The sequence below is a fragment of the Podarcis bocagei genome (genome assembly GCF_964188305.1).
Source record: "Podarcis bocagei genome assembly, chromosome: 7".
In the NCBI taxonomy this organism is placed as follows: Eukaryota; Metazoa; Chordata; class Lepidosauria; order Squamata; family Lacertidae; genus Podarcis; species Podarcis bocagei.
In genome coordinates, this window is record NC_138132.1 from 43,774,925 (window position 1) to 43,787,818 (window position 12,894).

At 41.6% G+C, this 12,894-nt stretch overlaps 2 long non-coding RNA genes across 2 annotated transcripts in view; one reads left to right on the plus strand and one right to left on the minus strand.

Moving 5' to 3' along the window:
• Positions 1–12,894, plus strand: part of LOC308591793 — a 94,893-nt gene that overhangs the window by 62,001 nt on the left and 19,998 nt on the right. The window lies entirely within an intron of this gene.
• LOC308591784 overlaps positions 5,037–12,894 on the minus strand; it is a 32,069-nt gene continuing 24,211 nt past the window's right edge. The window contains exon 3 of the long non-coding RNA XR_014010250.1: positions 5,037–5,967. This is a non-coding gene — a long non-coding RNA (uncharacterized lncRNA). The remainder of the gene's footprint in view (positions 5,968–12,894) is intronic.

Here is a 12,894-nt window from a genome sequence, read left to right on the forward strand (position 1 = left end):
TGAGTTGTAAGAATGGGCTTGTATCATGCCAGATGGGGAAAGGTCACTTTTTACTTATGTAAAAAAAATAAAAAAAATAGTAACAGCATAGAAGGTAATGGTTAGGCTAGCATCCCTCTTCCAAATATGCTAGGTTTTTATTTGCAGGGACTGTTCTACATGGGAAAGCATTCAGCATTGTCATTCTCCCATCTGCCATCTGAATTGGTACTATTCTGGGTCAACTTACTCTGCTGCATGTGTAGATGAAAATGGCACCAAGTGTGGGGGAGGGGGCAGAACAGGTTTCAGATACAGGATATTAAGCATACACGTACTTCAGATTGAACTGGTTGCTTGCTTTGCAAGTTTTCATTTCCCAAATGACTGCCTTGGCAAGCGCAATACCTACCAGGCTCAACGCCGGTCTCGCGCTGCCGCTTCCCGCGCTCTCAAGGACCCGGGAGGAGGAGGGCGTGAAGGGAATCCCGAAGGCGCGAAAACCTCGCGCATGCGCAGGCCTTCCGCCTGCGACAGCCCAGTAGGCCGGCCGAAGCGAGCGGCGATGGGATGTGGGAGGGAGCTCGCTCGCCGCCCCGCGTGTGCCTATGTGGGGCACGTTACAGCCCCGTGACGTCAGCGCCACGCAGGCAGCCAGGCAGGCAGACGGCGAGAACCCCGCGCTGGGTGGCCTCTCCTCGCCGCCGTCGCCCCGCCTCTCGCCGCCCGACTCGCCCGCCTCCCTCCCACAGCACACCAGGCAACGTCTCGCGGCACACCAGTGTGCCGCGGAACACCGGTTGAGAAACACTGCACTACACTAAATTATTACTCCTCTTGCTTTCTTATTTTGGTTTTAAAATGCTCTTTAGTTGTATAGGTCTTGGCTGTCTTGATTTATTTACAGTTGGTTTTAGTCTTCTTTTATCTTCTCAATGTTGTATTCTATTCTGTGTTTTAAAGGTCTGTAACCCTGTCAGAGAATTTGATTATATGGGTGGTATAGAAATGTAATAAATAAATGAATGGCTTTCCCCTGAGGTCTTTATGGTTCTGCCATTATGACACTGTTTTAAAGTCTCCTTGCCAATTTTTAATCATATGATGCTGGTCTGTTGTTGTTGGAATATATAATGCTGTTTTAAACGACTGGTTCACAGTCATTGCAATGTTGTATTTTTTTGATTGCGTCTATTGTGTCTCAAAGTTTTTATCTGAGCTACTCTGAGGGAGGATGTTTGCCCTAAGAGGTGGCCTAAAAATATTTAAATCAACAACTGCATTCATCAAACCGCTGATGTCCAGAAGCTCTGGTTAGTTCAGAATGCAATGGCTAAACTGCTGATGTGGGCAGACGGCTGACAGCATGTGAAATCTTTGCTAAAACATCTACACTGGCTGCTAGGCTAGTTTCAAGGCTCTTGTGTTGCTGTACCATGCCCTGAGCAACTTGGGTCCATGATTCCTTAAGGATCACTGGAACTCTTGCCTCGCAGCCCAGTAACTGAACTCATCCAGAGGCGTGCTGTTACTTGACTGGCCTCAAGTAGGGTGCATTCGGACATGGGGATGATTACGTTAGTTTTCCTGGTTATAATGCTAGTGCTTCTGCCCCTGTTCCTAATGTTCCTTTTCACACTGCATTACTTGTTGCGTATTGGAACTGTGGCTTTTTGATTGGTATACTGCCATGTCATACTGAATTTCATTCACACCACTAGCCATGGTTTGACACAACATTAGACAACACTGGACATGTCAGCACCCTCTATGCACATCTGCTCACTCATGATTCACCCATGAACAACAGTGAGAAACAACTATATGCTGGAATATTACCCCAAATTTTCTCATGTGAGTGGTGGTGTTATGAGCAATGAAAAGAAGCAGGGACAGAGCGAAACGCCCATGTTTTTTTCTGGGTTAATGGGGTTGCAGACATATTTTTGCCCTGTAAGAAATTAACATGGGAACTGGCACTAAACTTCTACAAGATTCCTCTAGATTTCCAGAAGTGATTTTTACATTGTGTGAAAAGATCACATAAAGCACAGAAATTTTTCAGGTAAGAAGACTTTCAGGAAATTTAAGTGTCACTGCTCTGATGCTGTGGAGCTCCATTCCAGTAGAGAGTCGTCAGGCAACCTCATTTTTGACTTTCAAGATCTCTTCAAGGCTTTTTTTTTTTTATGCTGACCTATGCAGCTGTTCAGAATTTTTTTGAGTAGCCAGTTATTTTAATGATCATTCTGTATCATTTTTAAATACACCGCCCTGATGTTTTGCAAGAGGGTGATATATAAATACTTTCATATACAGTAAAAATAAATGAATGCTCCTTTTCTACAGTAGGCACTTCGACTGACAATATCCCTCTCTATCCTCAATTTAGGCAAGCAACAGGCGTTGTAAGGGTGCAATGACATTCCTGCCAAGCAAAAACACTCAAGGAAGTTGAAATGCATAACTGGTGAGCTATAACTCATGCAGCTGTGCAACCTAGGGAGAGTCTTGAGGGCCAAATAGGAAGACCATGGAGGGCCACATTTGGCCCACAGACCTGAGGTTCCCCATCCCTGGCTTAGCACAAAAGATGGCTGACTGAGAACACGCATCATAAAGTGATCCCACAACTGTACCATAAATGAGATCCTTCTGCGAAATTTCAAACCTCTTAAGGGTGAGTTGAGCGGTGCTGTGTGCAGAATTGCAGGTGACCAACAGCCAAGAACTGGGAGATCCATTTATATAGCATCATCACCCTGGTATTCTTTTATGGCTGCGGTTGACCAGGACTGCCATGCTGTAAAGGTTTTATAGAGTGAGATGTGCTATATGAACAGATCCCAAAGCACTTATGGTGTTGTGCTATAATTCTGGCCAGGTGCATCATTTAGAGAGTGGGGAATATGGCTCTTAAAAAGGGCTGCTTTTTCCCCAATTTAATATTGAATGTGTCCAAGACCAGGATTTTGAAGCCTGCTGTTCGTATTCCTTTCAGTTCCTTTTCTAATTCTGATTTATTTATTTTTTACACTCCCTGTTGAACCCTAAAATGGCAGCACCTCCGCCTATTCTGAGCCAACTTGGTCTAGGATATTAAACTTCTGAAGATAACCAGAGTGTGTATTGTATAGAGTGTATATTGTACACTTGGCAGAAGATAAATGTTAAGCAAATGTTGGTTATTAAAATAGAATTTTTTATTGTATTTGCTTTCTTTTGCATGTAGCTGATACTTATTTTGTTAGTTACTTTGAATGTTGTTGAAACAGAAAAAACAGGATGTGTTTTAAAACAAATGCATGTACATAAGGAACATAGGGAATAGTTTGAGTCAGACCTTTGGCCATTTAGCTCAGTATTGTGTATTCTGAATGGCAACAGCTATCCAAGGTTTAAGACAAGACTCTTTCTCAGTTTTGCCATGAATTCAATATAAGACCTTATTTATTTATCTTTTTATAATATTTGTATTCCACCTTTCCTCCAAAGAGCTCACGGTGGCATAAAGAATCATAGAATTGTAGAGTTGGAAGGGACCCCCAAGGCTCAACTAGTCCAACCCCCTGCAATGCAGGAACCTCAACTAAAACATCCATGACAGATGGCCATCCAACCTCTGCTTAAGAACCTCCAAGGAAGGAGAGACCACAACCTCCCGGGGGAGTCTGTTCCAGTCAAATAACTCTTACCATCAGAAAGTTCTTCCTGGTGTTTAATCAGAATCTCATTTCTTGTAGCTTGAAGCCATTGGTTTGGGTCCTACCCTCCATCCCAGAACGAACAAGCTTGCTCCATGTGACAGCCCTTTAGATATTTGAATATGGCTATCCTATCTCCTCTCAGTCTCCTCTTTCTGAGGAGTGTGGTTTTCCACCTTCCCATTTTATTCTCACAACAACCCTGTGAATTAGGTTACGCTGGAAGGCAGTGACAGGCCCAATTTCATCCAGTGGGTTTCAATGCCAGGTGGGGATTAGTACCCTGGTCTCCCAGGCAGGTTCTAGGCAGACAATCTAACCATTACACCACACTGGGTTATGATAAGTATTGTCTCTTGCCCCCCAATTTAGTTTGTGTGTGTATCTGTGATTTTTCACAGCTAGTCTGTTTCTTTTAATACTGACTCTTTGCTAAGTTCTTTAAACTTTCTCACAGCTGCTATTAGTCCTCAACCATATTGGTGGACAATGCAAATCCTTTCCACTACCACACATACTCAGGTGTTAGAATTATTTCCATTCCTTTCTCCCAGCTTTTTATTGGTGTTCAATAATGTGTAAGTGGAAAAGTCTGTATGTTAAAAACCCCTCCCCAAACTTTGGAAAAATATTCTGTTTATAACCTACCTGTCCTCCAAGGAGCTTGTGCAGCATGGTTCTTCTGCTCCCCATTTTATCCTCACAACCACCCTGTGAGATAGGTTAGGTCCAAGGTGACCCAGTGAGCTTCAGGGGGCTGAGTGAAGATATGAACCTTAGTCTCCCAGATCCTAGTCCAATGAGACTACACCACACTTGCTCTGGAGCACCTAGGATTCATAATGAAACCACCCAGTGTCTAGTAGGCTAGCCAATAGCTCCTCCTCTTCTGGAAGAACTATAAAGGCTTCCTTTTCAGGCTGGATCTTTGTCTGGGTAGCAATAGTACGATTCACTACTGATCTTAGCCCAGCTCTGACCATTGTCCACAGGTTCTTTCAGAATAGCTTTAATGGGTGTTATAAATGGCCATTAGCTGATCACCTATGGTGAGCAACAATTAGTTCAGGTGATTAGATGACAAGTTTTCCCAAACTTTCTGAGAGAACACCTTCTCCCGTCTCAACCTACATACCTGTTAAGATCAGCAGAAGATGCTCTCCTGGTGGTCACTGATTTTAATGAAGTGCAGAAGCCATAGAAGAGTCGTTTCAGTGGTGGCTCTCTGTCTGTGGAATGACCACACTGAGGGGCATCTTACCACAACCTTATATAAGTTTAGATACCAGTTAAGAACCCATCTCTTTCATCCAACATTTAGAAACTGATGGGTTACATAATTTTTGTGGTGTTGTTAATTATGTAAGTTATGAGAATAATTTTAATCTTTCTGTTCATATGTATTATGTTTTTATAACGCCCCCCTTTCGCAAACCGCCTGGAGACCATATTTTGGTAAGGACAAGATAGAACTCTTTTAGTGAATAAATTAATAAGCAACTGGAAGAAGATTGGATTTTTTGTTTTTTTAGGTTTTTGATGTGCCCTATAAACGACTGGCTGAAACCTGTGCATGCAGAGAAGCTAGTAGCAAACTGCGCACAGGAAACCTCTGTGGGTTTATTTCTCCAAGGCTGACTTTAAAATCTAGTTAAATTTGCAAATATCTTTGACTTCCCTTTCTTCTGGTTTTCTTTTCTTTCTCTCTCCTCCTTTTTCCCCTCCCTGTGTGTATTTTTTTAAACACCCCCGCAACTTTTCTTTGGCATGTTTCCGATTTCCCAAGCTGCAGCTGCGCGGAGCTGAATGGTAAATCAAACACCCTAAAATCTGTTGTTTTAACACAATGTCTAAGATTTGCCGATTCTCTTCCCCTCTCTCATTTTTTGCGATAACCACGCTGCCTCTTCTTTGTGTGGCATCCAAATAACTAATTGGGGTAGCTAAAGCCTGACCTGTGTTTTTTGGTGAAAATTAGCGGGTAGGTTAGGGGGTGAAAAGCGGATAATTCCCAAGCAGTTTAGATAAGTAGATATTATAGGCTTGCCATGTTAATTGGTATTAAATATTTTTTTAATCACTGGTGGCTTTCATCATCAGGCTCTCTTGTGGCAGACAGCATTCTCTCTTCTCTTACGGCCCTGGCTCTTTGCATCTTTGCAGTGCTCTTTCAAAAGACATTGCTGTAGCTTCTTTTTCATAAAGGCCAGGTCACATGGTCCTGTCGAGCTTGATGGCTGAATGGCGCAAGACACTCTGGTTTTGATCCGAGGCAGGCATGTGACTAAACAAACATAATTATTTATTGATTTATTACACTTCTGTTCCGGCCCTTCCTCCCTAAGGACCCCAGAGAGGCAAACACTAAAGTAGTAAAACAATGCAATTAAAAAAAAAAAAAGCAGTTGAGAGATTTAAACATAATTTTAAATCACTGGGCAGTATCCAACGTTAGTTCTACCCTGAGTAGACCCATTGGAATTAATGGACACAACTAACTTAGCCCCATTATTTTCCATGGGTCTACTCTGAGTAGGCTTAGGTGGATGCAGCATCTAAAAACATGTTTAACAGTCATGTATGCTCACAGATAATACAGTAGCACCTCGGGTTACGTTACCCTTGGGTAACATAAACTTCAGGTTGCAAAAGCAGCAAACCCGGAAGTGTTTCGCCATGTGTGCCTGTGCAGAAGCGGTATACTGCTGTGCGCATGCCTATAACAGTGATCCTCAGGTTGCAAAAACCTAAAGATCCGGCCGGACCTCCGGAACGGATCCTGTTTGCAACCGGAGGTACCACTATAATTTCAAAGTTGCCAGCAATAGTATCTTTCCAAAGCCTAGGTAAAAAGGAATGTTTTTTAATTCCTCTAGAACATTAATAACAAGGGAGATAGACTCACCTTACTAGGGAAGCCAGGGAAGCCATTCCATAAATAGGGAGCCACTACTGAGAAGGCCCTGTCACAGTTCAGAACAGCACCCAGCAACATCATCACCTGCCAGTCATAGGACCTGAGATGGTTGATATTAGGTACTTGGCTCTAGTGTTTGAAACTCCCATTGTTCTACACACATTTTGCGACAGGGAATTTCATTAGCACGAGCAGTTCCTGAGCTCTGGGTGCAGTACTATGCCTAAGATTTCAGATTAAAACTGCAGAGAGGAAGGAAAGGAGGACGTTTTCTGCCTCCCCACTTCCAGCTACTCTCTGAAGACTGGAGAAGAGACCCTCTTATGAATATTAGGGGGATGGGCAGGGGAAGGACTAGACCACATGAAAAATGAACATAATATTTAAGCTGCAGTTATTCATTTTCAGCTTTGTATTGTTACATATTAAAAAAAACCCCTAGGCTTTCCATTGTTGAGCCCATAACCCAAGTTTAAGGTGCCATTTAGCTCCGAGCTTTCATATCTGTTTCTAACACTGCTTGGCTCCCAAACCTTTCAGGTCTTGTGTGCTAGTAGTGACACCTTAAATTGTGGGGTGCATCAAATGGGCTTCAATATTTGAAGTTCTACAAATAACATTTGATTCGGGCTCAGGAAATGCTTTCAAAGGGGAGAGTAGAGTGCATGTTTCAGAGCCCACTTGAAGGCTAGCAGAGCCTGGGCACAAAGGGAGACATGGATGAAAGGATGGGGAGAAATTTGCCAAACTAATGACTATAGTGGTACCTCGGGTTACATACGCTTCAGGTTACAGATGCTTCAGGTTACAGACTCCGCTTACCCAGAAATAGTACCCCGGGTTAAGAACTTTGCTTCAGGATGAGAACAGAAATTGTGCTCTGGTGGCAGCAGGAGGCCCCATTAGCTAAAGTGGTGTTTCAGGTTGAGAACAGTTTCAGGTTAAGAACGGACTTCTGGAACACATTAAGTTCTTAACTTCTTAACCCAAGGTACCACTGTATACGTTAATTATTAAGACATAGACAAGCTGCAATACTTTTTTATATATTAAAGAAGGGACTATGCTGAATTGTGAAGGATGGAAGATGATAGAAAAACACTGATGGGGTGGTTTTTAAGTGAAGGGTAAATGCATAGGATTCTGAAAGCTGTAAATAAAATGGGGGGGGGGGATTTTCCCATATGGCCAGAATTAAGCCAGATGATGTGATTGAGGGATGTGACCCTGCCTAAGAAGACTGGGATGGATTGGGAAGGATGCAAAAGAATGAAGAGGAAGCCAGCAGGTAGAAAGGTTGAGTTAAGGATAAATAAGAGACAATACTAAATTAAAAATGCCACCAACAAACTCCACTTAAAGAGCTAGTTCAGAGAACTTGCCAAAGATGGGGAGGAAAGGCACCGAGATAAAAGATTTATAGAATCAGCATCCCTCCCCACAAACATTGTGAGTGGAGAGTGTTGGGTGGATTGGAAGATAAACTTCTCAATGAGCAAACTCCAGCTCTACTCCTTTCCCTTTCCCCATGCTGCTGTTTCCCTTATATGGCATTTTCCTACACCCTATCATTTTGTCGACAGGCTGTCTGGCTTAGGTCATGCATTTTTAAAACTCTGGACATCTTTAAATATCTGGGGGGTGTATTTGCTTCAAATTGCTTCAGGGGGCTCATCTCAAAGGAGCCCTATTTTGCTCCAAATGTGCCAACCTCATCTTTGTATTCAGGTTTTGGAAGAAGTAGTTGCACAGAGTCTTCTTGGTGGCTTTTCCTCTTGACTTTACACTCCCTTCCTAGAGAGACTAGCCTCGCACCCTCCTTGTTGACTTTCCATCTGCTGGTAAAAACTGTTTCTTTCAAGACAGGTCTTTGGGAACTGGCTGCTTTTAAGGAAAGGACGTTTAATATTGATGTGTTGTTTTCACTATTTGCATTTTAATTCTTTTCATTTTTATAGTTTCATTACTTTTTAACTATTATCTTTTATTTTGAATGAGTATTATATGGCCCCTGTAATAGTGCCAGTTCTGCACTGTTTCGTTGTCATTGTTCAGTGAGTGTGCATCTCAAGTGAACTATGCTGGTTGGTTTATGTAGGACTGGGGGACCTTCTTTAGCTTGAGGTCCACATGCCGGGGGCGGGGCTTCCAAGAGCCACATGCCGGCTCAAAAAGTGGAGCAGAGCAACAAGGAAGATTTTACCTTTGTACAGTGGACTAGTTTCTACACATACACATCCTTCATCCAGACACGCAAGAGCTATTATCAAAGTTCAGGAACACATTCCAGCCAGCCAAAAACACTCAAGGAGATTACAACGCAGGGCAGTGAAGGTGTGGCCTGGGAAGAGGTCTGGCGACCAGGTAAGGAGCCCTAGAGGCCCACATTCAGTTGCCCATCTATATAGCAGCCTGTGAAGATTCTTCAACAATGTATAAAGGGGAAGAGGGTGTTCAGACACCAAACCTTGCACTGATGGTAGATGAATTACTCACACACCCATCCTGCAAAAATAAATAAATAAATCTGCATTTAATTTTCTGTCATTAATTTTTCCCTCCTTGTATTTTCTGCAAGACTGTCTCTGTTCTCATCTGGGAAATGCTGGAGAGTATGGAATGGCCATAAACATTTGCACATCAAAAGTTCTTTATAAATTGTTCACAATAAATGGGATATATCATGATAACTCCTTATTGTGTGAAGAGAATTTAATTATAAAATCACTAAAGCAAAAGAAATCACAGACACAGAGGAAGGGAAGTATACAAGGAGATGTAATGGATTGTATAAACAGCCCATTTTAATAAGAGAACACTAGCAAAATTCCTGCCCCGTGTAGCTAATAACCAGAGCATTGCATTACACTCACAAACAAAAGGCAGGAAATTCAAAGATAAGGTGGACACCTAGTCCTTGACTCCAGCCATTGTCACAGAATGGCCCAAAGATTATGTGAGAGAGAGGAGGTGTCACTCATAACTTTGTTCTCTTCCTGCCTAACCTTGAGGAAGAGGCTAAGTAGGGCCATTGCTGAATTCAATTTGTGGTTGTCCACAAATTTTTCAACCCAAAGACCACATACTCATGGGCAACCTGACAGGTCCCACATGCCAGTGGAGGGCAGGGTCAGGGACAAAACTGGGCAGAGTAATTGGTATGGTAAATTGCATTCCAGCCATGCAAAAGCCAGAGGTTTCTACACACAAGGACACACAAAGTGATTTGACAGCCTTTTCTCAAATATCTAAAAGGCTGTCTCATGAAAGATGGAGCAAGCTTGTTTTTGGCTGCCCCGGAAGTTAGGACCCAAACCAATGGATATAAATTACAAGAAAGGGGATTCTGACTAAACATTCTGACAACAGGAGCTCTTTGACAGTGAAATGGTCTAAGCCTTTCTTAACCTGTGGGTCCCCAGATGTTGTTGAACTACAACTCCCATCACCGCTAGCTAGTGTTGTAAATAAAAATATGCCCTTTTCCCTTATGGGGTATCCAAGAGCCCATATAGAGTCCTTACATAGGTTCCCTATTGGTAGGAGAAAATAACAGAGGCCAACCAGAGAATATTGAGAAGCAAAGCAGCTAGTAAGCTTGATCTTTATTGATCTGTTGCAACAGGGTACCCCCCTCACACGCAGGAGAGGAAGAGGACCCAGAACAATGGCCTGCAAGGCCTTATAAAGACTTTTGAAATTCCCCTTCTCTAGATCAGGACCACCCCCAGAAACATTATGCATACATCACAGAAGGGGTGTAACCTAAGACCACCCCTCAGATACATCCCACCTACATCACAGAAATTTAAATGTTGTTTTTCTCTTCTCCTTGTTTATCTCCTGTCTAGCAGGTTCCTTGATTGGATTTTCTGGGGAGCCTGGCCATTCTTTTGTAATGCTAAAATACTTATTTCCTGGCCAGGTCACAGGCTCACACCTTATTCAAACACAGATTAAAGGAAGAGACAATGAGGAGGCTTTTCCATTTTTAACCTTGCAGAGAAAGGATTTGGTCAGTTTAGGAATCAAAATGGTTCCAGGTTTGCCTTCCTGTACTGATCTATGTATGTGCAGTTATGAACATTACTATATATCTAAAACCATAAAATTCCTATCACAATATTCCCCCCTCTGGGGCTAGAATTTTTCTTAAAAATTTTTGCCCCACAAATAATAACATCGTATGTTGTAAATGGATGTCTTTGTATGAATATATCATATAAAAATAACACATGTTGCGTTTTGCTACTAAATTACTTGTGGCATTCTAACACTTTGGGAGAGACCATTTACTCAATAGTGTTCTATGCTTTACACCTAGCAGGAAGGTAAGGTCCACTAATGACTGAAAAGTGCAGTTTGCTTCCCCCCCACCATTTTAGTGTTCTCAGGTGTCAAGGTAGCTCTTCTGTGGTCTCACACTGACATAGTGCTACAGCAACACATCTTGTCTGTTGAATCCCCTCAGGGCTTTCATTTAACCATGTCGCCTGGCATTCACCATAGCTGGCACAGGTTTTGGGCATCTCGTGAGGGAGAGGTCTTCGCCTTGGCCTTTAGCTATGGGATTTTATTATAGGCTGTGGTCTTGGGCTCATGAGAAGTTGCTCACTTGCACTTAAAGGACCAAAAAGCTAATTGCAGCCTGGATACACTTGCCCAATTCAAACTGAGTCCAATTTGAATTTATCTTGCCCCATGGTTCTCAAGTCTTCAAACCAATCTGTTAAAAGAAAACCATTCTTAACAAGGGCAGTTGTCCAAATAAGTCAATTTAAGTCTATAAGGAATCATTCCTGCTAAACCAAAGCATATCCACCTTCATGTACCTGGTGTTTTATGGATCCAGAAGTTTGTCATTGGCAAAAAGAGGTTTAACACATATTAAAATGGATAGGGAAAGTTGGCAGAGTGCCAGGTGGAACAATGTGGTTATAAATTGATCTAAACATTGGACTACACAATAGTGTGAGCTATTAGAAAGTATAAAATGCATGAGAATTCTCCATTGGTGTGTAAGCAATAAGACATTAAATATAAAAACAGTTAAGCACAATAAATTGCCCCCCTTTGTGGAAATCACACTGTCAGACACATTTCAACATTCTTACATAATAACACATAATACAAAAAAATAATAATTAAATATCTGTTACATATCTTGACACAATTGTGATCTTTTACGTATGTATCTTTTGAATCCTGGAGCACAGTCTTAAGGTTCAAGTGAAAAAATGTCCTTGCAATTCAACTCCTCCCCCCTTTGTCAGGTCCACTCCCCCCCGGCAGTCTATATCCTTTGAAAGAGATCGCTGTGGGCACTTTGAAAACTCTGTTGTTGCTGGTCTTGTGATGGGTTGACTGAGTTGAGGGGTTGTTGCTGCTCATCATTGCACATCTGTAGAAGTGATATCCTGTAAGGGGCAGGGTTTTGGGGTGACTTAAAAACACAGTTAGACATCAAAGGGGCAAAAGGCAAAAAGGATGTCCTCCAGTTTCCATGGGAAGCTGCAAATAATAACAATTTTAGTGGATTAAACATTTTATTCATTATCATTATTGGACTATTTTGATTGTTGTTAGCCGCCTTGAGCCCAGCTTCGGCTGGGGAGGGCAGGATATAAATAAAATGTATTATTTATTATTATTTATTATCACATTTCCATATAATTACTGTTATTATCTGCTAAGTTTGTTTGCTTTCTTTCACTTAATAAAAAATTACTCCACATGTAGAGAAAGAGAACTGTAAAAAATACAAGAAAGGTTAAAAAATAAAAAGAAAGCAAAAAATTAGATTACCAGTTAGATGAAAATGGACTTGACACAAAGACATCAGATTCAGAAAATAACTATTATTAAATAGTACAAAGATATTATCAAAACCACACATATTACTACTGGACTGGAAAAAAATGGGAAAACAATGGGGAAAACTTAAAATTCACCATGTGCTATCCAATAAAAGAACTTCATGAGACTGACTTTCAACATGTGATGAACATGTCCCCAAAGTAAAACACACACACACACAAATGACCTATGAGGAACCAAAAATAAATAAATGCTAAGACACACAATTAATAAGCAACCTGAAGTAACCTGAAGTAATCTGTTTTGGCATTCTAACATCCCAAATGAAAATAAAAGTGTTTCTTGATGTGACATCATCAGCTGTAATGTTAATAGCGGAATACTGGGAAATGAGTTAATACCAATAAAAATGAATGGCAATTTTAAAGTTGTGCAGGTACCTTGCACTAGCCAAAATGACAGAATTAATAATGCTCA